The sequence below is a fragment of the Lepisosteus platostomus genome, unplaced genomic scaffold (genome assembly GCF_059453375.1).
Source record: "Lepisosteus platostomus isolate fLepPlt1 unplaced genomic scaffold, fLepPlt1.hap1 Scaffold_46_H1, whole genome shotgun sequence".
Taxonomy (NCBI): Eukaryota; Metazoa; Chordata; class Actinopteri; order Semionotiformes; family Lepisosteidae; genus Lepisosteus; species Lepisosteus platostomus.
The window spans coordinates 16,050-43,844 of NW_028291666.1; the positions used below are offsets into that span (position 1 = coordinate 16,050).

A 27,795-nucleotide genomic window follows, 5' to 3' on the forward strand; every position below is an offset into this window, starting at 1 on the left:
CAGCCCTGTTGCTGGAGCCGATTCTTGATGAGATCTTGGGCTCACTAAGAAGCCCCCGCTGGATGCTAATCTTTCTGTTGTTCTTGCAGGTCCTGCGCTGCTATTGAGCCGACAGAGCTCGTCCTGATCTGTCGGCACAGCCCAATTGCAAATGATCGGCTCCGCATACAGAAGGAACGTGCGTTTGGTACAAGAGTGCATGAAGGCACCGAAAATACATTGGGAACAAATGACCGGTCGCTCAATACCTCTGTGAAGTACAGGAGCGTGCAAAACGAGGCTGTTTCCACCCGGTCTCGAACCGGGGACCTTTCGCGTGTTAGGCGAACGTGATAGCCGCTACACCACGGAAACCTGCAGGGACTGTTGCTGCTTGCGTTTCGGGCTGAGAAAGGGACGCGTCACTTTAGGCAGGTGGCGCTGGAGAGAGGAACAAAGGGCGCGATGAAACAAAACACCGAAACCCGGGATCTTTAGATCTTCAGTCTAACGCTCTCCCAGCTGAGCTATTTCGGCGGTGCACAGAGCCCACAGCCACCTGCTTCAGCCTTCCTGTGTTGCGGCATGAGCGCACCAAGAGTAGCGGGAGAGTGTTGCAGGAACGTCACTCAGAAGGAAAGCCACCCAGGTGCGCCCTCTGAGCTCTGTCCAGCGCATCTTCCTCGCATGGACTCCTGCCTGCGACGGGCAGGAAACAATTAGCAAGAACAGAACAACACCCCATGGGTGTCTCATGACCACACCTTAGGTTGTGACACGTGCAGGTGTGAGGGGTTGCCGGGCTACTTTGGAGCAGAGCTTGGGCGGAGGGAGGGCGGGAAAGCAGACAAAGAGGTGACACCTCAAGGTCTGCACGATCACAGCTCTCCGCCGCCTCAGGCTTCCGCTCGATAAGCTGCTGGACACACCCGCCCCTCCTCACACAGACCGTGGAAAAGCCCCTGAGTCGGAGGGCTCTCTCTTCCTCCCAGGAGCTCTTGGACACAACGCACAGACAGGTAGCGGGGAGCCGCCGCCTGCAAACACGGCTCCAGGCAGGACTCCACTCCGTAGGAGCCGCAGAGCAGAGGAGATGGGGGCAGCTTAGCTCCTGTGCAGAGACCTGAGCTGCTGTTGCTGCAGACGCTGTCTTTTCTGCACTCGGGGTAGGAGTGAATGTTGAGTTGCCCTCAGAAATGAAGCAGAGTACTTCAACGGCACGGGTGTGTGTGTGTGCGTGCGCCCTGGTGATTCTGGGAGACAGATCGAACCTGGGCTAAAAGAGAGGAGGCTTAGCCCTCTTCCATTTGCTACTTCAAAGTTGTACAACCCATTTGTATCTGCTAGGCGGCGCAGTTTATCGTGGACAAAGAACGCTTTGAAAAGCGTCCAAAGCAAGTCATTCCGAGTTGGTCGTTTGTGTTTTCCGTTCAGACGCGAAATGCTGAAATGATCTCTCGGCTCCTCGGTTGTCATTTCTGCTCCGTAAAGGAATCACAGCACGCGTCGCCTTCCAGCACGCTGGGTCGGGACACGATGCCGGGGGTCGGAGCGTGTGATGTCTTCCTCGTTAGTATAGTGGCAAGTATCCCCGCCTGTCACGTGGGAGACCGGGGTTCGATTCCCCGACGGGGAGTAGCTTTTCTTTTACCTCCTTAGAGAAAGGACTGCCTTTCACTTCTCTGTTTTCTAACACAGCGTCGTGAACCTTTTCATTGCTCTCGCTTTCAGAGCCTCCGCACGGCACACGACTCGACATCAGGAAGCACATTGAAGTGAAAGCAGGGAGCGCTGCGACATGCACTGTGCAGATCCCGCCACACTAAGAGGTGAGTGGGTCTGTTCGATGCACAAAGAACGCTTTGATAAGCGTCAAAGGCAAATCATTCCGAGTTGGTCGTTTGTGTTTTCCGTTCAGACGCGAAATGCTGAAATGATCTCTCGGCTGCTCGGTTGTCATTTCTGCTCCGTAAAGGAATCACAGCACGAGTCGGCTTCCAGCACGGTGGGTCGGGACACGATGCCGGGGGTCGTTGAGAGCGATGTCTTCCTCGTTAGTATAGGACCTGTCACGTGGACCTGTCACCTGTCCCCACCTGTCATGCGGGAGACCGGGGTACATCAGGACGCGCATTGAAGTGAAAGCAGGATGCGCTGCGACATGCACTGTGCAGATCCTGCCACACTAAGAGGTGAGTGGGTCTGTTCGATCACAGCACTAGGCGAATCCCCAATCCCCTTTTGTGCGTGGCGACAGAAGAAGTCTGGTCTGTTTCCGCCCGGTTTCGATCCGGGGATCTTTCGCGTGTGAGGCGAACGTGATAACCACTACACTACGGAAACTGTGGTCAGATGTGCCCAGCGGCCCAGCGCTGAGCTTCGCCAATGCGATTCAGCTGCTTCCAGTGCCTTTATTGGGGTGCGCTGATGGACCGTGCTCTCTCTCCAGAGACCAGCACGCCTGTCATGGACGGAGCAGGAAAGACGGCGCCACATTCTACAGCCCTCTCCACGCAATCGACGAAATCGGGCTACTGAAGTGGAGAAAATCGCCTCTCCAGAAAGTGCAAATATCATCTTGGAGAGTATAAATCCTATTGCCGAAGGTCAGCCCTGTCTACCAGAGTGACCCTCCCACCTCCTGCAGCGATGGTCAGCTCGTCTCACACGCGAGAAGTTTCGGCTGGAAACAAGCGCCCCCTCTTCTCGCACGTTTTGCACGTTGAGTAGTTTTAATGTGGCTCCTTCGTACACAGTGCTGATCTTTTGGAAAGCAGGAGGCAAAATTGACACGTTCCCATACCGGGAGTCGAACCCGGGCCGCCTGGGTGAAAACCAGGAATCCTAACCGCTAGACCATATGGGAGTGCACAACCCTGCTGTTCCGGGCATCATGCAAGCAAACTACATAAATATGAGAAAACACGCAAGAGAGTTGTCACTCAGAGTGCCGAAGGGTCGATGTATACTGGGGCTCAGTTGAAATGCAACGTCAGGACTTTCCCGAATTATGTCACACGAAGAGAGCACAGCCTTTTCCGCCCTGCCACGTGTGTATCGGTAACTCGCCGTGATCGTATAGTGGTCAGTACTTTGCGTTGTGGCCACAACAACCCTGGTTCAAATCCGGGTCACGGCAGAATAGGGGCGTCTGCTTTTACTACTTGCATGAATGAAGGCAAAAAAAAGCCAATCGATGTGAACGAACAGCGCTTTACAGAGGAGTACTGCCTGACTGGATCGTTGATGAACGACAGAGGCCACTCCGACCTCTTCTCGGGTTTCTTCAATGACTTACTAAGGATCTTCTTCACATTCGCCCATGCATGGGAAGCCAGTTACACCAAAGCAAACGCAGGAAAGTGCATTTCATGCAGAGACCAGGAGGGACCTGTTTACACCAAGAGTGGTCGGAGTATGGAACAATGCGCCAAGCCCTGTTTCTGGAGTCGATTCTTGATTAGATCTTGGGCTCACTAAGAGGCCCCCGCTGGGTACTAATCTTTCTGTTGTTCTCGCAGGTGTTGCGCTGCTTTTGAGCCGACAGAGCTCGTCTTGGTCTGTAGGGATAGCCCAATTGCAAATGATCGGCTCCAGGTACAGAAAAAACGTGCGTTTGGAACAAGAGTGCATGAAGGCACCGGAAATACATTGGGAACAAATGACTGGTGGTTCAAGACCTCTGTGAAGTGCAGGAGCGTGCAAGAAGAGGCTGTTTGCACCCAGTCTCGAACGGGGGACCTTTCGCGTGTTAGGCGAACGTGATAGCCGCTACACTACAGAAACCTGTAGGGACTGCTGCTGGTGTCTCGCTTGCGTTTCGGGCTGAGAAAGGGACGCGTCACTTTAGGCAGAGGGCGCTGGAGATAGGAACAAAGGGCGCGATGAAACAAAATGCCGAAACCCGGGATCGAGCCAGGGACCTTTAGAACATACTCTCACGAATCGTTAGAATACGTGCGTTTGATCATCAATTGCGTAACAACCACATTCGTTCGACTTGAGCCATCAAGCTCATAGTTTTCAAATCTTGAAAGCTGTCATTGAGCACATCATAGTCTGCAGTACGCCCCGTAACTTGCGTACTTCAACAGAAAGAAGAGCAGACAGCTCCATAAATATGCGAGGCGCAGAGAGTGCAAGGCGAGCCGCACACGTTTCGGTGACTGAGAGAGGGCAGTTTTTGCTTCTGCATTTCCCAAGTAAGGACGCATGACAACAAGCGATCGCGGTGCTCATTTACGACATAGTGGTGATGAGTTTTCAGTACGTGTTCTTTTGAACGAGCAATGAGGTTGCTGCCTTGGACAGCTGACTGCACGCTCTCATTGTGCCACGTGATGAGTATTCACCAGGCTCGTTCAGTCATTAGTCACATTCCATCGTTTGCCATAAGCAGATGCTGCAAGGTGATGTGGATATCAGTTCCCAGTCTTGTGGACGAGGACAAAAAGAACACACAAGGGCTCATCCGCAAGTTGAACCCAGGACCTCCCACACCCTAAGTGAGAATCATACCCCTAAACCAATGAGCCACGGAAGCACTTTCCATTTTATTCTGTCAGCGAGCTTGAGGACGGGGGAGAGGCGTCATTCGCTCGTCCAGTCAGACCTTCATCAATAAGTCAAGAAAGCCGCAATTACACGACTGCCTTGCAGATGAAGGGCAGTGAACTGCACCCGGTAAGAGGGGAACAAGCGGCACTAGGCGACACCGAGGCATGAGCCCCAGCGAGGGGGGTTAGCTTGCATGGTACAGCGGTCGCTTTGCATGCGAGAGGTAGCGGGATCATTTCCCACGTCCTCCAGGTGTGTGCTTAGAGCTTGATGTGCCGAAAGGTGTCCTTTAGCCTGTGGTCACACCTTGCATGGAGAGCGTCATGCAGCTGTCAATCATTTCGCAGCCACGCCCCCTCTTCATCTTCTCTCTGCCTTAAGCGTCTCCGCCACTCTCTCTTGACATTTCATGTCAGCATGTCAGAAGTCCGAGTGACGTTTTTAATGGCTGAGTGAGGGCACGATGCTGAAGCAGAGAGGCCACTTCAGCCAGAGAGACTTGTGCTAGGTGAGATCTGAAAAACAGACTCGCAACAGAAACAGACCAAAAAAGTATCGGTGAGATCAAAAGGCAAATGCAACATCCAGCAGAGGGCGTCTAAAGATTAGGGAACGGGCGACTGAAATCCATGAGGCAAACTTTCCGGCTGTGTACTGCAGCTGGCCTCGTTGGCGTAGTTGGTAGCGCGTCAGTCTCATCATCTGAAGGTCCTGAGTTTGATCCTCACACGGGGCAGGGCTGCTTCCTCTCTTGCTCTTTTCAAACACTTGCGGCAACTGTTCGCTCATAACCACGTCTGGAATGCGTGACCTTTACACGGGGGAGAAGCAACGCCGCATCCCTTTTCTAAAGAACATTCACATTCAGAAATAAGTCAAGAAATTTGCCATTACTTTCGCTCGCGCTGCTGTCAGCCTGCCCATGTTGCCAAAGAAAGATTCACTCGGCGTCAACATGACAGAACAGCGATCACTTGAAAACACTATTCCACACTCCGTAAGCAAGAACTTCAGTGTTTGCAGTCACCCGATATGCCGATAGTCAAAGGAGCACAAAACACGAAGCGTCAAAAGACAAGATGAGTTGATGGAAAGAGCGTTGAATTGATGAGCACAAAAGTTCAGCTCGTACAATAGGCAACGAAGGTCCCGGCGTCATCATCGCACTTGAAAGGACTGCCTTGCAGACTAAGGGCAGTGGGAGGTTGCTGTTTTGAGATGGAGGCATTGGGATGGTGGGCCGAGATCTATTCTTCTTAAGGAATTCTTCATCGTGAAAGATCGGTCCACAGGTCATCCAAAGAACTTACAAATTTTTTGGACTCAGGGAATCACGTGCTTCCAGAAGGGAGTGAAGTGCTCAAACACATGACATGCCCCCTTGATCTCACATGCACAATTCTGCTGCAACATGCACAGCTACCGTCCACACCAGGCAGTGGGGCTTCAGCAGAATTTGCTACGCCACCTGCAATTACATATCCAGCTGCACACATATACATGGCCCCTCTGTCCTTTTCAGGATCTCAAAAAAAAGCATAGCGTGGTTTTCCTGCAACCTGATTGACCGCATCTCCCTCAGAATGTGCCCCGTTGCATTCATTGGTGAAGCAGGACGGAGGCTAACGGGCATGCCAGAACAGTTAGGCTCAGCGATCTCTCCAAAATATTGTGGTTGTAGTGGAAGAAATATGGTTTAAATTGTACCTTGGTATTTCAAACTCTCTCTAGAATGTTATCCATTTCTATTTTATTTTGACAGGAACTGGCTAATGACACTAGATGAAAAGAGAAGAAAGAAAACACAACGTTTCGGCCGTGGAGCCTTCTTCAGGTGTGAGGGCTCCACGGCTGAAATGTTGTGTTTTCTTTCTTCTCTTTTAAGCATGGAATAGACCTATTACTTGTTCCTTTGCAGCCTACGCATGCTGACACAGCTCCCCACCTGAACTGCTAATGATGCCTGGTAGTTTGTGGTACTTGGGTATTGTCTTATGTTTGCTCAAACTGCATATGTGTGATTGCATATTTTTGGGTATTTTCATATGTCAATATTTAATTCACTGACATTCCTGTATGCTTGGAAGAAAGGTAGATTGGATTTGGCACAGGACGCCTGCCCATATTTGTTGATCATTGTTGGGCTGGAAAAACAATGATAAAAAGTGTATGAAAAAAGCTCTCTCCAATATTTCCCTTCTCTTCGCCATGGTTACACTGCCCGTTCTTTCCGTCTTTGGTCCTTCTACAAAGATTCCAGGGCTCTTTTTCCACCATAATATCAGAATATTTTTTTCTCTTTTAAAGGCTGTAGGTGGGGTGTGATGGACTGTACCACTATCATAGAAGATTTTTTCAGGACACATCGCAGTTCCATAGTAGAATTTATCAATAGTAGAATTCCATAGGACATTATTTACCAACATATTACCCAGTGTGAGACTCTGCCAGTAAACCTCAGAGCATTGAGTTCTCCACTGATAAAGATGGCTGTCTGAAGTCATGAAATCCACTGCTGGGATGCCTGAGAGACAGTAATTGAATCTTGGCTGGAATTAGGCTTTCTATTAGTGTTGATCTTTGGGAATTATGTGGTAAAAAGGGAAAACTCCTTTACTTTAGTCACTTTGAATGTTCAAATGTACAGAACCTGCAAAACTAAGCAATGAAAAAAATCCATCACCACTCTCATGATAGCATAACTCATAGTCTCTGCTGTTATGTAACAATACACACTTTCAATTTTCTTATCGCCTGTCTCCAGAGAGAATGTTGTTAGTGCTGATGACCTTGAATTAGACCTTGTTAACTCTGTAAAACAATCTTCCTCTGCTTAGATTTTCACTCAGATTGATTTTGTTCTCAGATTATTCCTGGCAGGACTGAGTTTCTAGGAAATGAAAAGTGAAAGAAAAAGTACAGAAGATCAGCCCTTGAATATACAACATTGTGCAGTGAGATTGTTAAATGTATTAGCTGCTATCCTGTGCTAGAGCCTGTCGTGGTAAGCAGTGGATGACAGGATCTAGCACAGATACTAATGAAACACTGTTAATGAAAGCTAAAACACTTGAGTCTTATTTTAGTTTTCCATTGCCCTTTCATTTGTGATGTACTGTACAACAGGCCACAGAACATGCACAAAAACAGATATGCACACATTCACACCAGGCAATGACAGTCTGCCCAGTCAGAATCTGAGCTGAGGTATCAGAATTCTGAATTCCCTGAATTCTGTCATGGATCATCCACAATAAGGGCAAAGTTTGAACACGAGGATCCCCAGAGCCTAGTAACATAAATCTTGGAGCAAAAGCAGATGATTAACTTCATAGTTTGTGTGGTTGAGCCAAAGTTGAGCATGAGGATATGTGAGTCACCATTCTTAGAAATGGATCCAACTTCAGACAGGCGTCAAAAGTAAGAGTATACAGTGCTGGGGCAATGACACTTCAATGATCAGAAGGATAACAAGAGTTTTAATGCATTGAAATTGATTTTCTGGTGATGCACACTGTCATGGAACTATTAATTTTTTAAGGATCACTTACTGACGTCAGACAGCTGCCAATTCTCCAGACTGGAAGGATGAACAGTTTATCCCCCTAGGTACCATATTTCCATATTTCGAAGCATTGGAATAATACATGTCATACAGCAACATAAAAACAGGAAGACAAGTATCACAGCCCCTATAATCGGTGTTAGTAACTTAAAAGAAAAACATTCCCCCTGGCCCAAACAGTGATTCTAACCAGGAGAGAAAAGCCGGTGTATCTTTTATGCCTCTCTCTTTATTCACCTTGTCTTTTAGTTCTTTTAAATGCTGAATAGCGAGTGTAAGATTTCCGTAATCATAGTCATTAGCTGGAATATATGTACAACAGGAGTCTCCTACTAAAGCATAGACTCCTCCAGATGCTGCATTTTGAAGGTCCAGCACGAACCTGTTCTGAAGTGCCATTAATCTAACTCCCCTTAATTCTTGTTTGATAGCGTCTAAGCCTTCTAACATGATATTAATAAAAGAGTACATTTCATAAAAAGTCGCATGGGTGAGGCTGTAGAATGAGGCATTAAAGCACATATATAACAAGATGCATTAAATTTCTTTAACTTTACAGTATGATTTATAAATTTATACCACAAATTACGCATATCCCCCTCATTATCAGTTTCATTCAGCCAGTTTGTATACAAAGAGGCTTCGTGTTTAGATTCTTCCTCTTTTGGGGTGGTGACAGGCTTCTACATAAAAAGGAAAAAGGCTGTGCACATCAGTCCCAAGCAGGTTATCCCCATCTGTCCTTGTGGAGACATCACTCCTGCGCTTTGTTCAGTTCGTTTGTGACCTTTTTACAGTGGGAAGCATGAATCCAGGGCACCATTTCTGTGACCTTCACAGCAGTGGCAGTGGTCAGCAGCACCTGGTACAGCCCCCTCCACCTGAGTGAACACCATTTCTTTTTCCTGAAGTCTTTCACCAGAATCCAGTCTCCTTATTCACTCATTAGTTCTTACAGCACAGGTAAATCCCTGTGGGCTGGAGCCCAGCATAATCCTAGGCTTTTTTGGTCAACATTGGTCAACAGATTGGTCAACAACTGGGTAATAACTCTTAGAAAAATCTACACATTGTTCCCCTGCCTCAGCTGTGACGTTTTGTAGAACAATTCTAGCTGAAGTTGTAAAATTTCTCTTTGTTCCGTTCCTGCAAAACATCTTATTATGAACAAACAAACCACAATAATCATTTGCATCTAGGGGAATCACTCCCAAGGGTAACCCCCCTTAAAGCTATATTGTTCTACCCATCAGGTTCTGCCACTAGATAAGAGAACCTTTCCCATGAAATCATTTTTTGACCTTCATGATCCCTTCAGGGTGTACAATTAGCACAGAAGCAGCAGCTTTAGTCCACATGTTTTTCAAACAGGATATTAACGATATGATCATAACGAATAATACCAGACCCACAAATATGTATTGAACCAGAGACCCTCTCCATGTTCCTAGCACAGACTGTAGCCATGCACCAATACCCCAATCATCTGGATTGCAGGATTTACGAAGAAAATTATTTTCGCAGTAATTAATTTATTATATTTACTATATTTATTATACACGTGTAAATTAATTACTGCGGAAATAATTTACTTCGTACACTGTGCAGAGTGCCGTATACTCCTAGTTGCGGCACACACGATACATACAGTAAAAAGCCTCAGGCACTGTGTTAGATGTGTTTTCGACGTTATATATGCGTTTATTAATGTCGTCGATTTTACGGTTGCAATTCGACGTTGATTATACGTCGAGGCGACGTATATATACGTATAGCCGTATTTTCGCCGTGAATATACGTATATTCGACGAATCAATGCCCACTGGGTAAACTCTTGAGCAAACTCTGAACCAGCTCTAAGGAAACTAATCCGATTAGACGTTACTTTGACTCATCTTTTTACGCTCAGTGCTGGATTGCTCAAACTCCAGCTAGGGTTAGGGTTAGCATTCCCACGCTACTTAGACACTTTGTTTACGCTCAGTGCTGGATTTTGGGAACTTCAGGACGAGTGGGAATTTTCTCCTATCTGTCAATTCTGTTTTGTTTTGGAGACTCTTGGCTGCCTATGTTGTACAGTGCAGCGTGAAGGAAACATTTTCCAAAACTGTGTCAGCTCAAAAGTTGTAAGAAAACCTCTCCAGCTGCTTTAACTCTCTTCATTTTTGTCATTTAATGTGACACTCGATGTATAACTGGAGCCTCACATATGCAAATGGTGAGGCTCCAGTTCGACACCACTTTACAGTATCTGATCAAAGCATGGCAGACTGTGCCATGACCGGCAGATAACTTCTGCTTATTTTTACCATATTAAACATTGGAAATCCAACCACTTGCATTTGTGACACTTGATTTTGACTCCACCTAAGACACTCTTAAATCTTCAAACACTTTTCTCTTCTCCCGCAACACTCTTGTCTGTCGGCACTATGTGGCAGCATTGCATGACAACCCATCTCACCACAGAAAGGAACCTAACAGCTTTGGTAAGAGAGGAGAAAAGAACATAGCCCGTACGGGGATTGAACCCATGACCTTGGCGTTATTAGCACCCCGCTCTAACCAACTGAACTAACCGGCCTCACGACGGTGGTCCTCTCTGTGCTGCAAAAAATCGAACTCAGGGAATTTCTTTTGCCCTCCTTTGAATAGAAAGCCGTGTAATTCAGTGTACGGGCTTTCTCGTGCAGTTTCATGGTTCTTGTAACCCAAATCCTACACTGGCCTGAAGTGTCCCCCCATTTCACAGCATTTTTCAGCTGATTTAAAATGTACCTAAAGGAGAAGCATTATTGAAGACCATCAATTACCAAGAGCTTTTGTCAAAGGTTTTGGTGGTCATTTTTAATGACCACAGAGCACTATGACCTCGGTTTTACATCTCATCCGAAAGACAGCGCCCTTTTACAACACAGCGTCTCCGTCACTATGCTGGGACATTGGGACCCGCACAGACCTCAGGGTGAGCGCCCCCCCGCCGGCACCATTAACACCGCTTCCAGCTGGAAGCTTTGTTTTTCCCTGTAGCTTACCCTCATCCGGGTACTGACCTGGCTCACACCTGCTTAGCTTCAGTGGGTTTTCAGTTGCGAGTTGCAAGGGGATGCAAGTGATGGAGCCGCTCGCTGCAAAAGCCACTGCATTGGCCGGGAATCAAACCCAAGCCTCCCGCGTGGCAGGCAAGAATTCTACCACTGAAACACCAATGCTAAGTGTCTGGGCCTTCAAAAAAGACGCTTTTTTGGTGCTCTGTGCAAAAAGCGTCGACATATGCTTCCAGCTGCAAAATGCCATTCGCGGATGCTGAAGAATTTATTTCAAGGCAGCGGGTACAAGCGATTGGGCGTTTTAAAACCACCAGGAACAACAAAGAGGCGCGCTTCTTTGCTTGCGCCGGAACACACCGACTGGAGGCGGACAACGTAGTCGGCAGGATTCGAACATGCGCAGGGAGACCCCAATGGATTTTTAGTCCATCGCCTTAACCACTCGGCCACGACTACAGCAAGCCCCACAGCCGCTGCGTTCTTGCTACAATCTTACCTGGATCGCGAGGCGCCGGCGGAAGCCTATTTCAAAGTCGTTCTCCGTTTCAAAAAAACATTTCCAAAATACAAGCCTTGCAGACAGACACGCCTCAGAGGACTTAAGGGTGGCTTCATGTCGGAATGATAAAGTCTCCCCGTCCGGACATGAAAATGCCACTTTGTTACACACAAAAAAAGAATCAACAACAGAGAAATGCCCACAAGCATTTGAAAAGCCGCACCACGTCGCACTTGAAATAGCTCTTACATTAGTGGTAGACGCAGGAATCGCCTTTTTATTTACGCTCTTACCAACGCGATGGAAAGCAAAACAAAGCAAAGCAGAGCAAAACAAAACGAACAAACGAAAACCCTCACGTCCCGCACTTGCATATAACGCCGTTTCGTGCCCAAGCGGTATTGTACGTCATCCTAGCACTGCACGCCGGTGCGTATGGTATATGGGAACGAGCACACGCCACGAATCGTCTCGAATCACTCCCTACAGCTGTAAGGTGCCTTGAAGCGTGCACCCCCAACATTCTTCTTTGCTCATCTGTGAAAGGTAAACTCTTGAGCAAACTCTGAACCAGCTCTAAGGAAACTAATCCGATTAGATGTTACTTTGACTCATCATTTAAGGGATCCTTGTTAATTGGAGAAATCAATGATTTCGAATGAATTCTGTATGCGTTAAAAGACAGCTATACACAGAAAACATGCAGGACACTGCTCATGATGTTTCCCGAGCCGAAACACAGTGCGTTTTTCCAAGCCATCTGACCAAGCCTGCCCACTGAAAACTGCAGGAGATCGTGTAAAGACGTTCAAGTTTGTAACTACTGCACGCACAGGAAGCAGAATAAATTCCTCTATTCAAACTGTCAAAGGTTTGCTTTGCGAACGCTGCAGGACATCGCACAATCTCTTTTGAACAGGGACAAACGATTTCTTATGGGGCGCAGTAAGTACAGACGTTTAAAAAGCTCCACTCATGCCAATGATGCAGCATGAAGAAGCGCAACCTAAAGTTTGCATTCCTAGCACTGTTGCAACCTAGCACTGTTGCATTCCCCGCATCAGTAGCTAAGAGAATATAATTTACGACTCTTGTTAATGCAGTTTCAGAAACCAGACTGAAATTTCTCAAGTATATTATTTGAATCCATTTGATGTTGGGCAACAACTATTCTTTCAAGACTTTTAGATTGAAATGGGACCTTTGAGACAGGCCTGTAGTTGTTAAGAACTTGTGGATCCAAATTTGACTTCTTAAGGAGCGGTCTAAGAACCACTACCTTAAATTGATCATGTACGACGCCTGACGCAAGCGATGCATTCATCATACTAATTATAGGTCCTGCCAGTCCTTCGAGGGAATCTTTGACTAGCTGAGTGGGGATGGGATCTAGCACACAGGTGGTTTACTTTGTCTTACGTCTGTGTTCATGAGTCCACCATAAGAAGAAATCTGAACAGGAGTGGTGATCATGCGAGGTCACCATGGAGGAAACCACTGCTCTCCCCAACAAAAAAACCACCACTGCCCCTCTCAAGTTTGCTAAAGACCACATGGATGTTCCACAGCAACTCCTGGAACAATGTTCTGTGGACAGACGTGACAAAAGTTGAACTTGTTGGTAAATGTGCACAGCGTTATGTTTGGAGATAACAAAACACTGCATACCAACTCCAAAACCTCATCCCACCTGGGAAGCATGGCGGAGGCTGTACGGCTTGCAATCATCGAGGGACCGATGAATTCCGAGATGTATCAGGAAATTCTACAGCAGAATGTCAGGGTGTCTGCCTGTGATCTAAAACTCAAAAGACGCTGGGTCTTGCAACATGACAAAAACAAAGGAGTACATCAACAACAGAGTGGCTGAAACAGAAGAAATTCCGTATGTTGGGATGGCCAAGTAAGAGTCCTGACACACACGCTTTCACTCATATGAGCTACACGGCTACCAAGATGATCTCAGGTGCGCCGAGCTTGTACGGAACATATTGAACTGATCGACGGCGAATTGTCTCTCAGACAGGCTTTTCACCTCTAAGCTCCCTGACTGACAGTGATCAGCTAGGTAGTAAAACAGTCAGCTGCTTCTAAGCCTTAAACAGCTGCATCTCGGCGCTTCCACGGAGAGATGATTTGAAAGCCGAACATCGCCCATTGGGAACACCTTACTATCACTAGTTTAAGAGACTCTTAAGGTTTTGCAGAGGTGCCTGTCTAATAGCATGCGCTTTGCAAGCTATAGGTGTTTAGGCTGAGGCAGAATGCCTGTTAACAAAATGTTTTTCTAAAGGGGCCTCGCACTCTTTTCCAAGCAATGGTCACCATCCCCACCGAGTGTCACAATGTAGTCATGTCCTAGGACATCACCTGTTAGTCTCCATTTGTCTGCCACCAACACTTTAGGTTACGGGGTCACAACCGCACCCCGGAGACCAGAGGAGCCGTTGGCGTTCTGGCGGCGCAGATTGGGCTGAAGGTGGGGCGCTTGAATCTCGCTGTTGGAGGCCGTCTGAAACTGACCCAAGCCTTTCCCTTGAATTAAATGTAAATAAGAAATGAACCCCAGATGCACATGGAATCAATCACGTGTTTCCTTTGAGCCGTTTCAGAGACTGCTCCAGAGTTTACCTTGCACAGATGCGCAAAGATTCATGATGGGGGTGCACGCTTCCAGGCGTCTTACAACTGTAGGGACTGATTAGAGACAATTCGTAGCTTGTGCTCATTTCCCTCTATTCCCCGTGTTGCAGTGGTAGGATGACTTAAATTCCTGCTTCGACACGTAACGGGATTATAATCAAGTGCAGGAGCTGAGGGCTTTAGTTTTGTTTCGTTTTCCATGGCGTTCGTAAGCGCGCAAATCAAAGGCAATTCCTGCGTCTAACACGAATGTAAATGCTTTTGAAAGTGCAGTGTGGTGCAGCTTGTAAAATCCTTGTCCACATTTTTGGTTCGTTGATGTTTTTTCTGTCTGCCAAAGTTGCATTTTGACATCCGGACTGGGGGACTTTATCATTTGAACGTGAAGCCAGCCTTAAACCCTCTGAGGCGTGTCTGTCTGCCGGCACGAATCTTGTGAAAGGTATTTTTTTTAACGGAGAGCAACTTTAAAAAGGTTTCCGCAGCCACCTCGCAGTCCGTGTTTGATTATAGGAGGAATGCGGCGGCGGGGAGCTCGCATTTGTCGTGCTCGAGTGGTTAAGGCGATGGGCTCGAAATGCGTTGGGGTTTCCCCGCGCAGGTTCGAAACCTGCCGACTCCGGCGTCTGCCGAACGTCACCTTGTGCCTGCGCGGCAGAGGCGGAGTGCCGCTTCTCCTTTCCTGGTACTATAAAAACGCTAAATCGCTTGGCCCCGCTGCCATGGAAAGCAATTCTTCAGATAACCACACATTTTGCGTTCGCACCTCTGGTGCTCTACTTATGCCTTTGAAAACCTAATGAATAAAGCTGTAAGAACCGACACGATGTGTAGGTGCTCTTAAAGCACGCAGTAAAGAACTGTTAACAGCAAGGGTTTCAGTGGGTTAACTGAGGAGAAGGCGTGATCGCTATTTGTTGACTTTTTATTTGGTGTTAGAAACACTCTTACTGTGCATGACGTGCAACAAATGTAGCCACAGAAATTGCATCACGCTTTCATGTATGCTATTGCAGACACCAACGTTGCCTAGATAGAAAACCGAAATAGCCGTGGGTTTGCTTGCTGGTCTGAAGGATCTCTCTTCAAATCTCTATCATTTGTCAATGGAAGTAAAAGGCGCTGCAATCTGATACGTTCAGAATCAAACCCGCAGCTGTTGTTCGACTTTATTTCTTGACTAATTACAACTGAGTGTCGCATGAGCAGTTACATAAACTTGTCTGGTATATTTGAACACAAATGCCGTTCTTCAATTAAAACTAACAGTACATTGTCAGGGACATTCAGTTCTATACAAACAAGAGACAGACAAGAGAATATTTCTACCGTTCATGTGGACTACGTGTTGACTTACTGATCGGAATAATTGAAAGGTTCGGGCTCATAGCCGATGCAGTGCGTGCTAATTAGAACAGCAACGCTGAGCTCTCAGCACCGTACTGAGCCCAGGTGTTTTTCTAAAGCTGTCAGGTGCAGTTCATTTACATGAAGGAAATCTCTTACTGGGTACGATTACAATGCAGTAAGTAGCACAGACTACTTAGGGAGTAGCCCGATGCGTTTAAAAACGACCCGAGCCAGGCAGGAGTCGAACCTGCAATCTCCTGATCCGTAGTCAGACGCGTTATCCATTGCGCCACTGGCCCTGGTGTGACACTGCAGGACTGTAACCCAGTGAGATCAGCACTGCAACTAGTAAAATATTACCCCCGGTCCATTCTTTTCCAAAAGTGAGAAACACCTGTTTTCTACATTTTGTCTGTGTTAAAACCATATCTCTTTAAACCAAACCAAGAGTTTGTCTTTTGCTCTGATATTCTGATTCATTTCGATTTCAAAGAAAAAAAAAACTACCTTCCAAAGCATCATAAAATTGTCCCTTCTTCCAGACTCTACTTCTCTCTTGTAGTAGTACAGCAGACCTTTCCAGGTGAGCAGATCACAGAGTCCGAAATGAGCTTCCTCCATCAAGCAAAGTACCTGAACATGACTCTGTCATCATAAAAGCGCCCCTGTAATAAAGAAATTCAATCTGAAATCAAGAGGGCAGTTGCCTACTGAAATACAAGAAGTCATCAATTTTAACCTAGCAACACATTAAAGGCTGCATCTATACAAGTACGATTCTAGAAATGCTCACCAGATTACGTTTTAAGAAGGAACTGCGCCTCAGGTTCCGCCGAGATCTTAACTTGGATGGTAGGATTCAGAGTCCGGAGTGCGGACTGATGGCGCACGGAGGGTCCACATACTGTGGATCCCTCAGTTTTCTTCCGCGTGTTTAAACCGCCAGCGTTTTTTTTATATTTTTTATATTTGAACACAGATGCCGTTCTTCAATTAAAACTAACAGTACATTGTCAGGGACATTCAGTTCTATAAAAACATGAGACAGACAAGAGAATATTTCTACCTTTCATGTGGACTACGTGTTGACTTACTGATCGGAATAATTGAAAAGTTCGGGTCATAGCCGATGCAGTGCGTGCTAATAAGAACAACAGCAACGCTGAGCTCTCAGCACCGTACTGAGCCCAGGTGTTTTTCTAAAGCTGTCAGGTGCAGTTCATTTACAGTACGCCCCCTGTCTCAACGGTAGGACGGAGTCAAATACTGCCTCGACACGCAACAGCATTATAATAAACCGCAGGACTTGAGGGCTGTTCTCTTTGAATGTTCCAAGTCATTCGTAAGAGCGTAGGTCAAGGGCCATTCGGGCATCTCCTGTAACTCGAGTAAAAATGCTATTCAAAGTGCAGTGACTGAAATCGTCATCCACATGTCTCCGTTGTTGATTTCTTTCTGTCTAAGAAAGTTCTATTTTCATGTCCGAACGGGGAGACTTTATCATTCCAACTTGAAGCCACCCTTAAGTACTCTGAGGTGTGTGTCTGCTTACACGTATGGCGTAAAAGGTTTCTTAAACGGAGAGCGAACTTGAAAAAAGTTGCCGCCGCCGCCTTGCACTCCTTGTTCGATTGTAGCAAGAAGCCAACAGCTGGCGTACTTACTGTAATCGTGGCCGAGTGGTTAAGGCAACACACTTAAAATCTGTTTGGGTCTCCCTGCGCAGGTTCAAATCCTTTGCATTTGCTCTCGTGCGTGCATGAAAAAGGACCAGCGCTGTTTTGTTTTCGCTGGGACCTTTAACACTCTAAATCGCCTATACCCGCAGCCTGTGAAATCGATTCTTCAGCACCCACGAGTGACGCTTTGCAGCTGGACGCAGATAACGATGCTTTTCTGCAACGAGCTTTCCAGCTGAATTTTCTCGGCAGCTCCGTACTGAACCTGTTCTCCATTGCAACATAGCGGAGGCTCGTCACGTCTATAGCAAGGCTGTGTAGGACCGCATACGCCACAGTGACTTGTACACAGACCACATGAAAGGCAAGCAAAATACACTTTTAAAATTCCAAAGACTCACAAGGTCAGAGGAACAGCGATGACCTGAACAGATCTGTTACAGAAGTCTAGGTTGACCTTTTTAGAGCTGTAATTGCATTTTTGTTTAATAGAAGATCAAATCTACTCGCATGTACCAGCACCTTACAGTTTATTGATGTTTATTCTATTTAAGTAATAAGATTGCTAACGATGTTGGACTTTAGCCGGTGTTTTTTAGAACAAATTGCTTACTCTTCTGTAAGGAATATGCAGTACGTGCCTTTGTTAGTCATTGCTCACCATACCTGTAACTTTCTTATCTAACTCACTTCCTCAAATGGTGAAGGTCCACAAACATAAATGAAAAAAACCCAAATCCAAGTGTCTGTAAAAGCGCGGTGCTCCGCTGGCGCTGTTCCCTAGTGGCTTAAAGTGCCTGCCTAGTAAGCAGGCGATCCCTGGTCTGAATACCAGCGGTGCCTCTCTCCGTGTCTTGTTGTGCCGAATGTCTCATTTCAGACAAACATGTACAGCTTGGTTCAGTTTAATGCAAGAATTCATTTCCTTTCTGGAATAACTTGTTTTTGAAGAAATCCATACAGCTTGTGAAAGATGAAATCCATTTCTTGGTTGTCAGTGGAAAAAGATTGCCGGCTGCAAGAAGCGCAAGTGATTGTTTTCTTTGACCATAAACCTGCAAATGTAGGGCGCACAAAAGACTGTCAGACTCTGTGGTGCTGAAAAGTTGGTGGTTCAAGCCCCTCCAGTATGCGTGTCTCAGTTTTTCCAATGTAAACATCATCACCATCGCTAAAGAAGATGGCACAGAAGACTCCACAGCCGAAACGTTGTGCTTCTTTTCTTCTCTTTTCAGCATGGAGTAAACCTTTGCTTTATCCTTTGCAGCCTACGCATGCTGACACAGCTACCTTTCTCTTAACGCGCCTCAATCATTATTCACCAAAACCATCAGCAGAATGTGTCGCCTTTGTGGTGATGTCACTCCTCTGCTTCACAAATGTCCTTAGTGACGGGCCATTTCTTTCTGCCATTTTTCCGGAGCAGTTATTGATTGCTCCATCATTTCCCTCTTACTTTCCATCACTAGATTGAAAAGAAAAACAGAAACAGGCTGACAGGACGACAATCAAATTGCAAAAACTCATCAAAGCACTCGATAGAGTATTTGAATCCACAAGTAGCTACGAGCAACTTTGTCCTGGCTTGCATGAAAGTCGGAAAATGTCAAAAAGAAAAAGATGGTGGCTTTTTCATATTCGTTCTTTTATTTTTAGTTCGTTGCTTCTTCTGTCCATTGTCCTCCTGCCTGGCTCTTGACCTGTGACTGTTTGAACGCACACAGTAGACTTTCATGCAGGGGATTTGTCCTGAGCCTCTGTGAAAGACCCACCCACCCCCATAAATAACTGCTCTAGAAACACATGAATGCAAAACTAAACCACAGCTTAAAGAGGAGCTTGTCATGACCGCCAGGCAGTTAAGACCAACTCTTAAGCAATCTAAACAGCACCAGCAGCGGGTGATTATTAACAAACGCCGCCGCACGAGTTAACCCACCTGCACACACTCCACCGTGCGGTACGCAGTGCTATTTTTACCATCTTTACCTGCTTCCCGCTGGTATTGAGTCTACTCCTTGAGAGCTCTACCTGGCGTTTTTTCCATTACCTCGTTTATTCTGGATATTGGACTCCCCTTCTGCCTTTTTGACTTTGGACCTCGCCTCTCACCTTGGACTGTTTGCCACCAGTGTTCTCCCTGGATTACGACTTACCTTACGCCTCTTGACCATGAAACAAAGCAAAGCAGAGCAAAACAAAATGAACAAACGAAAACCCTCACGTCCCGCACTTGCATATAACGCCGTTATGTGCCCAAGCGGTATTGTACGTCATCCTAGCACTGCACCCCGGGGCGTACGGTATATGGGAACGAGCACACGCCACGAATCATCTCGAATCACTCCCTACAGCTGTAAGGCACCTTGAAGCGTGCACCCCCAACATTCTTCTTTGCGCATCTGTGTAAGGTAAACTCTTGAGGAAACTCTGAACCAGCTCTAAGGAAACTAATCCGATTAGACGTTACTTTGACTCATCCTTTAAGGGACCCTTGTTAATTGGAGAAATCAATGATTTCGAATGAATTCTGTATGCGTTAAAAGACAGCTATACACAGAAAACATGCAGGACACTTCTCATGATGTTTCCCAAGCCGAAACACAGTGCGTTTTTCCAAGCCATCTGACAAAGCCCGCCCACTGAAAACTGCAGCAAATCGTGTAAAGACGTTCAACTTTGTAACTACTGCACACACAGGAAGCAGAATAAATTCCTCTTTTCAAACTGTCAAAGGTTTGCTTTGCGAACACTGCAGGACATCGCACAATCTCTTTTGAACGGGGACAAACGATTTCTTATGGGGCACAGTAAGTACAGATGTTTAAAAAGCTCCACTCATGCCGACGAAGCAGCATGAAGAAGCGCAACCAAACGTTTGCATTCCTAGCAAATTCCTTTTATTTTTTGATAAATAAAGACAGTCTTGTTTAACAAACAACACACAACATTTTACATTGTCAATTCAATTCAAATCAATGTATTTCTATATAGCGCCTTTCACAACAAGGTTGTCCCAAGGCACTTAACAATGCAAGTTGTTAAGAGCCTTGTGTCTAATATGCCGCCTAGGTTACGTGCTGTCTCTTTGAGGCAAATGTTTAAATCCTCTGAGTTAAGTGCTGAAGTTATAGTAGTCCTATCAGTATTGTTGCCTCCGATCAACAGATCCTCATTTTTCTCAGAGTTGAGTAACAAAAAGTTTTCACACATCCAAGTATTTCCTTCCTTAATGCATTTAACTAAACTGATAATAGAAGAGTTGTCGTTTGGTGTAAACAAAATGTTTATTTGAGTGTCATCAGCATATGAATGAAAGTTCATATTATTTTTTCATATTATCCTACCTAGCAGCAGCATGTAGAGAGAGAGAGCAATATTGGTCCCAGCACTGATCTTCTGGTACCCCAAATTGAACTGGTGACATTGATGAAGCAGTACAATTATTAGATATTTGAACATAATGAAAACGATGAGTTAAATGTGAAGTAAACCACTGAAGGACGGTTCCAGATAAGCCAACCTCAAACTCAAGCCTGTGTAACAAAACAGAGAGGTCAACCGTGTCAAAGGCAGCTCTAAGATCTAGAAGCACAAGCACTGTTGCATTCCCCGCATCAGTAGCTAAGAGAATATCATTTACGACTCTTGTTAATGCAGTTTCAGAAACCAGACTGAAATTTCTCAAGTATATTATTTGAATCCAGATACGATTGACGTTGGGCAACAACTATTCTCCCAAGACTTTTAGATTGAAATGGGACCTTTGAGACAGGCCTGTAGTTGTTAAGAACTTGTGGATCCAAATTTGACTTCTTAAGGAGCGGTCTAACAACCGCTACCTTAAATTGATCAGGTACAACGCCTGACGCAAGCGATGCATTCATCATACTAATTATAGGTCCTGCCAGTCCTTCGAGGGAATCTTTGACTAGCTGAGTGGGGATGGGATCTAGCGAACAGGTGGTTGACTTTGTCTTATGTCTGTGTTTATGAGTCCACCATAAGAAGAAATCTGAACAGGAGAACATTGAAGTGCTGTGCCGTGATCTGAAGCAGGCCGTTCAGTGCAAGACATCCCAAAAATATACATGAACTGAAACAGTTTTTCATAGAGGAATAGGCCAAAATACCTCCTAACCGCTGCTCAGGTCTGACCAGCCGCTACAGAAAGTGGGGGTTGAGGTTTTTGTCATAAAGGAGGTTCCACTAGCTCCTTAATATAAGGGTTCACGTACTTTTTCCATCAATGACCTTGATTGTTTAAACCATTTGGTCAATAAAGAAACAGCAATGTCAAATGTTGGGCGTGTGTTGTTTGTTAAATCAGACTCTCTTTATTAATTATTATGACTTAGATAAAGATAAGATCACATGTTAGGAGCCATTCATGCAGAAATCCACATCATTCCAAAGGGCTGTTTACAAAAGTTTTTCTCCCAACTGTATGTGAGAGAAAAGCAGAGACGCTCACTGAGTAAGGTGGGGTTGCAGCTTCACAAATCACAAGGACATTTGTACACTCAAAAAGGGACAGGAGCACCCCAGATGGGACTCGAACCCACAATCCCTGGCTTAGGAGGCCAGTGCCTTATCCATTAGGCCACTGGGGCACACTGGGTTGGGTCAATCACGCTGATGAAGAGCCAGTTTTTTTTTTCCTTTGCTTTTTCAAAGGGATCCCCAAAATTAGGAAAGTTAGGCAGCAGAAGGTTTACTGTGACCTGAGAAGGACCGGCATCCAATCACGGTGGTACACACACACACGCTCTCACTCATCTGAGCTACACGGCTACCAAGATGATCTCAGGTGCGCCGAGCTGGTACGGAACATATTGAACTGATTGACGGCGAATTGTCTCTCAGACAGGCTTTTCACCTCTGAGCTCCCTGACTGACAGTAATCAGCTAGGTAGTGAAACAGTCAGCTGCTTCTAAGCCTTAAACAGCTGCATCTCGGCGCTTCCACAGAGAGATGATTTGAAAGCCAAACATCGCCCATTGGGAACACCTTACTATCACTAGTTTAAGAGACTCTTAAGGTCTTGCAGAGGTGCCTGTCTAATAGCATGCGCTTTGCAAGCTATAGGTGTTTAGGCTGAGGCAGAATGCCTGTTAACAAAATGTTTTTCTAAAGGGGCCTCGCACTCTTTTCCAAGCAATGGTCACCATCCCCACCGAGTGTCACAATGTAGTCATGTCCTAGGACATCACCTGTTAGTCTCCATTTGTCTGCCACCAACACTTTAGGTTACGGGGTCACAACCGCACCCCGGAGACCAGAGGAGCCGTTGGCGTTCTGGCGGCGCAGATTGGGCTGAAGGTGGGGCGCTTGAATCTCGCTGTTGGAGGCCGTCTGAAACTGACCCAAGCCTTTCCCTTGAATTAAATGTAAATAAGAAATGAACCCCAGATGCACATGGAATCAATCACGTGTTTCCTTTGAGCAGTTTCAGAGACTGCTCCAGAGTTTACCTTGCACAGATGCGCAAAGATTAATGATGGGGGTGCACGCTTCCAGGCGTCTTACTACTGTAGGGAGTGATTGAGACAATTCGTAGCTTGTGCTCATTTCCCTCTATTCCCCGTGTTACAGTGGTAGGATGACGTAAATTCCTGCTTCGACACGTAACGGGATTATAATCAAGTGGAGGAGCCGAGGGCTTTAGTTTTGTTTCGTTTTCCATGGCGTTCGTAAGCGCGCAAAACAAAACAAGAAAACAATCCAACTACTCCAACTACAGGCTGATCAAGGTATCTCCCCTGCCAGGTAAGCCGAGAGCCGCAGGCGATGAGCCCGGAGCTGAACGGGCCCCACTGGCTCGTTTGTAAGGCCAGGTGCATTGCCAACCACGACCGGCAGGGCAGAGGCCTTGAAGGCGGCCTGGGCTCCTGCAGCTGTCCAGCCACGCACTCTGGTTTCTCTTCATCTCGTACAAATCTTTTGCCTTTTACTAAAGATTTCCAAGTAAAGGAGCATGAATGAGTTCCATACAATTTTTGTGCTTCCCTGCCTTCGGGTGGGGCGCAGCTGGGCTGGTCAAAGAGAGAAAGCAAAACCGCTCACAATCGCTCTTATTACGGCGACTGTGGCCATCTGCTCTGCGAGTCCTCGGTCTCCGCCTGTCTGATTGGCGCTCTTTCCTCTGGGAGGCGGGAAGTGTCCGGCCGCAAATATGAAGCGTTACAGCAACGACATGCCATGAGACGATTGATAACGATTTCCATAGGATCCCCGCGGTTGCCTGGCAACCGTCAGCTTTGTGCAGTGGCAGTATCGTAGCCTGTGAGGTTTAGCCGAGGCACGATTATTGCTAGTTGAAAACTTTTCTCGTCAGAGCGTGACATAGTCTTGCAGGCATCGTGCTGTCTAACTGCAATACTATACCGCTGGAGGAAACAGCCCGGGTTCAATGAGCCTTGGAATGTGACTAGGAAAGTGAAGCCTTTTGAAAGAGGTAATGTCGACGCTTTTTTAACAGAGCACCAAAAAAACGTCTTTTTTGAAGGACTGGGCAGTGAGCATTGTTGGTTCAGTGGTAGAATTCTCGCTTCCCATGCGGGAAGCTCTGGTTCGATTCCCAGCCAAAGCAGTGGCTTTTGCAGCGAGTGGCTCCATCACTTGCATCCCCTTGCAACTCGCAACTGAAAACCCACTGAAGCAAAACAGGTGTTAGCCAGGTCAGTACCCGGATGAGGGTGAGCTACAGGGAAAAACAAAGTTTCCAGCTGGAAGCGGTGTTAATGGTGCCGGTGGGGGGGCGCTCACCCTGAGGTCTGTGCGGGTCCCAATCCCCCAGCATAGTGACGGAGACGCTGTGTTGTAAAAGGGCGCTGTCTCTTGGATGAGATGTAAAACCGAGGTCACAGCGCTCTGTGGTCATTAAAAATGACCACCAAAACCTTTGACAAAAGCTCTTGGTAATTGATGGTCTTCAATAATGCTTCTCCTTTAGGTACATTTTAAATCAGCTGAAAAATGCTGTGAAATGGGGGGTCACTTCACGCCAGTGTAGGATTTGGGTTACAAGAACTATAAAACTGCACGAGAAAGCCCGTACACTGAATTACACGGCTTTCAATTCAAAGGAGGGCAAAAGAAATTCCCTGAGTTCGATTTTTTGCAGCACAGAGAGGATTGCTGTCGTGAGGCTGGTTAGCTCAGTTGGTTAGAGCTAATAACACCAAGGTTGTGGGTTCGAGTCCTGTACGGGCCAGGTCCTTTTCTCCTCTCTTACAAAAGCTGTTAGGTTCCTTTCCGTGGTGAGATGGGTTGTCATGCAATGCTGCTACATAGTGCCGACAGACAATTAAATGACAAAAATGAAGAGAGTTAAAGCAGCTGGAAAGGTTTTCTTACAACTTTTGAGCTGACACAGTTTTGGAAAATGTTTTCTTCACGCTGCACTGTACCACATAGGCAGCCAAGAGTCTCCAAAACAAAACAGAATTGACAGTCATATAATGTCCATTAACCCCGGTTTTAAACACAGCATCATGTCTGCCATCATAAGAATATGAGTCCAAAATTTTAGAATATAGTCAGAATGTCTTCTAACCTTACCTGTGGTGTCTTTAATCCCTATTGCTCAATGCATGGTGTACGTACTGCATACATGTGTCTTGAGAATGAGGAATGGGCCCCTAAGACATTTACCTGTTTCACAAATGATCGTATTTTACTAGAGATTCTGTTTGGGATTCAGATGTGCATTCGGACAGCAATTCCTTTCAAGAAATGATACGTTCTGGATGAGGTCAAAGGTGCTGGAACACTGTATTTAGGATGTGTTTGCAGTGATTGTGTCTCCTGCTTCAACGCAGTGATATATAGATGTGCTCCTGTAATTTATTGGTACATGCCCAGGGCAGTAAGTAGTCTGAGGATTTATTTCCAGACGGCATAGAGCAGTGAAACAGTGAAGTAGTGCAGCACACTGGATCATTATATTATTAGAATCTATTCTACCTAAATTATTACATTATACACAACTTGAGCTCTCAGCACCGTACTGAGCCCAGGTGTTTTTCTAAAGCTGTCAGGTGCAGTTCATTTACATGAAGGAAATCTCTTACTGGGTACGATTACAATGCAGTAAGTAGCACAGGCTACTTAGGGAGTAGGCTGATGTGTTTAAAAACAACCAGCGCCAGGCAGGAGTCAAACCTCCAAACTCCTAATCCATAGTCAGACACATTATCCATTGCACCACTGGCCCTGGTGTAACACTGCAGGACTGTAACCCAGTGAGCTTAGCACTGCAACTAGTAAAATATTACCCCCGGTCCATTCTTTTCCAAAAGTGAGAAACACCTGTTTTCTACATTTTGTCTGTTTTAAAACCATATCTCTTTAAACCAAACCAAGAGTTTGTCTTTTGCACTGATATTCTGATTCATTTCGATTTCAAAGAAAAAAAAAACATTACCTTCCAAAGCATCATAAAATTGTCCCTTCCTCCAGACTCTACTTCTCTCTTGTAGTAGTACAGCAGACCTTTCCAGGTGAGCAGATCACAGAGTCCGAAATGAGCTTCCTCCATCAAGCAAAGTACCTGAACATGACTCTGTCATCATAAAAGCGCCCCTGTAATAAAGAAATTAAATCCGAAATCAAGAGGGCAGTTGCCTACTGAAGTTCAAGAAGTCATAAATTTTAACCTAGCAACACATTAAAGGCTGCATCTATACAAGTACGATTCTAGAAATGCTCACCAGATTACGTTTTAAGAAAGAACTGCGCCTCCGGTTCCGCCGAGATCTTAACTCGGATGGCAGGATTCAGAGTCTGGAGTGTGGAATGATGGCGCATGGAGGGTCCACATACTGTGGATCCCTCAGTGATCTTCCGCGTGTTCAAACCGCCAGCGTGTGACTCCCCTGTCCCCCTGACCTCATTGCTCTGCTCTCGCCTCTCTGCAGCTGAGCCCGACTCATGGTAAAGTGGAAAAAAATATGCCCTCAACGTGAGATTTACTCTGGAGTGAGGATAGTTGTTACCTTCTTATCGTTAAAACGGATGTATGTGATGTGGCGACTAGTTTCTTCTCCATTAGCAGGCTTAAGGTTAAAGAAAAAAACATTGCTGACTTCTTTTTTTTTTGCCAGCCGTGAGCGCTGATTAGCGAGGTTTGTATTTCATGTTTTGCAAGTTGCATCCATTTTAAGAAAAACAAGTCGTTCAAGACAGGAAATGAATACTTGCATTTAATTAAGTCTAGACGTATGCGGTTGTCCATACTGACCAGTTCTGTTCGAGAACACAGAACAAAAAAAGGCACCGCTGGGATTCGGACCCAGGATTTTCTGTTTACTAGACAGGCGCTTTAACCAACTAAGCCACGGCACCCCAGGAGTGCTGTCCTTTTGCAGCCACTTGGACACACCACTCAGACACATCTGCATTCGGTGTGTGCTCCGCCTGCTCGCTGAGCAAGTTGCCACCTTTACATACAATAGCAACATCGACACCAAGAGAAAGGATGACAAATGGCTTTTATCTGGAACTTTTCATGTCCAAGGAGCTCAATGTGCTTTCTGTGTACAACAGGGCCACTGAACTCCACACTGGCCACTGAACCACAGCAGTGGCTTGCTGGCTTGACATCTCCCAAGGAAAATGTTGAAATCGCATGTGGAACAGGAAAATGACCCTCGAGTATGAGGGAAAAAAAAGAAAAAGATCAACTGGAGTGCGCCAACCCATGTCAGGACAGCCCAGTTTCGTTGATGAGTTGGCCGAGTGGTTAAGGCGATGGACTGCTAATCCGTTGTGCTCCACACACATGGGGTTGAATCCCATCCTTGTCGCTCTCCATGTCTGACACGTGTGCCTGTGCGCCTTTGGCCCTCCTGTTGTTTGCTCCGGTACTAGAGCCGTACATTTCCTAGCGGTGGCTGAACATGGTATAGTAGGCTAATGTCAGTATCGAGCAGTGACAGTAACAGTATTTACGTGCCGCTGCTCCCAAGTGGCTCTGGTTTGAGACTGTGTTTTCACTTACTTGCAACGCAAACGGAGAAAGCGATTTTTGACAGTCTCTCGAGAGACTGCGCTAGGTGTTTAGGGATAGACTTTGTCAGTTCCCCCTGGGATGATGGCCTCTCAATTAGTTTGTGATTCCTCTAGACGTTTATACACTAGAAGCCTGCTTCATGGCTTAAATCCAAGCTAAGGAAACGAGTTAGAGGTCTGATGCAGAACTGCGAATTCAATGAACGGGAACACTACAGTACATTGCACTGTGTGTGTTAGGAAAGCTGCCCCCTTCTGTCCCTTGTCGACCGAACAGAGGACTGTAAAGGATACCGCCAAGAAACTTTAGGATGCTGGTTGGAATCCAGCTCCAAAGAAGCCCCTTTGGGTGTTATGTCATCAAAAAGTAAGAACAGCGAATCTCCCTTTAATCAAAAGCGCAACAGAACTGTTTTCCGTGGAGGAGGTTTCAGACCCGTAGACCTGTTTTATTCGTA

The 27,795-nt window shown here is 46.2% G+C and overlaps 7 non-coding genes and 1 pseudogene across 7 annotated transcripts; 3 read left to right on the forward strand and 5 right to left on the reverse strand.

Moving 5' to 3' along the window:
* Positions 1-281: 281 nt before the first annotated feature.
* Positions 282-354, reverse strand: trnav-aac (transfer RNA valine (anticodon AAC)). Its single transcript has one exon. It is a non-coding gene; the product is annotated as a tRNA-Val (tRNA).
* A 2,419-nt stretch (positions 355-2,773) lies between these two features.
* Positions 2,774-2,845, reverse strand: trnae-uuc (transfer RNA glutamic acid (anticodon UUC)). Its single transcript has one exon. It is a non-coding gene; the product is annotated as a tRNA-Glu (tRNA).
* A 2,354-nt stretch (positions 2,846-5,199) lies between these two features.
* Positions 5,200-5,272, forward strand: trnam-cau (transfer RNA methionine (anticodon CAU)). Its single transcript has one exon. It is a non-coding gene; the product is annotated as a tRNA-Met (tRNA).
* A 6,253-nt stretch (positions 5,273-11,525) lies between these two features.
* Positions 11,526-11,607, reverse strand: trnaf-aaa (transfer RNA phenylalanine (anticodon AAA)). Its single transcript has one exon. It is a non-coding gene; the product is annotated as a tRNA-Phe (tRNA).
* Positions 11,608-15,869: 4,262 nt separating this feature from the next.
* On the reverse strand, positions 15,870-15,942 carry trnar-acg (transfer RNA arginine (anticodon ACG)). The gene has a single exon. It is a non-coding gene; the product is annotated as a tRNA-Arg (tRNA).
* A 5,920-nt stretch (positions 15,943-21,862) lies between these two features.
* trnar-ccu (transfer RNA arginine (anticodon CCU)) lies at positions 21,863-21,935 on the reverse strand. The gene has a single exon. It is a non-coding gene; the product is annotated as a tRNA-Arg (tRNA).
* A 1,297-nt stretch (positions 21,936-23,232) lies between these two features.
* On the forward strand, positions 23,233-23,349 carry LOC148633518 (U5 spliceosomal RNA). The gene has a single exon (XR_015933919.1). It is a non-coding gene; the product is annotated as a U5 spliceosomal RNA (small nuclear RNA).
* A 230-nt stretch (positions 23,350-23,579) lies between these two features.
* Positions 23,580-23,659, forward strand: LOC148633519 (U4 spliceosomal RNA; annotated as a pseudogene).
* The last annotated feature ends 4,136 nt before the right edge of the window (positions 23,660-27,795 follow it).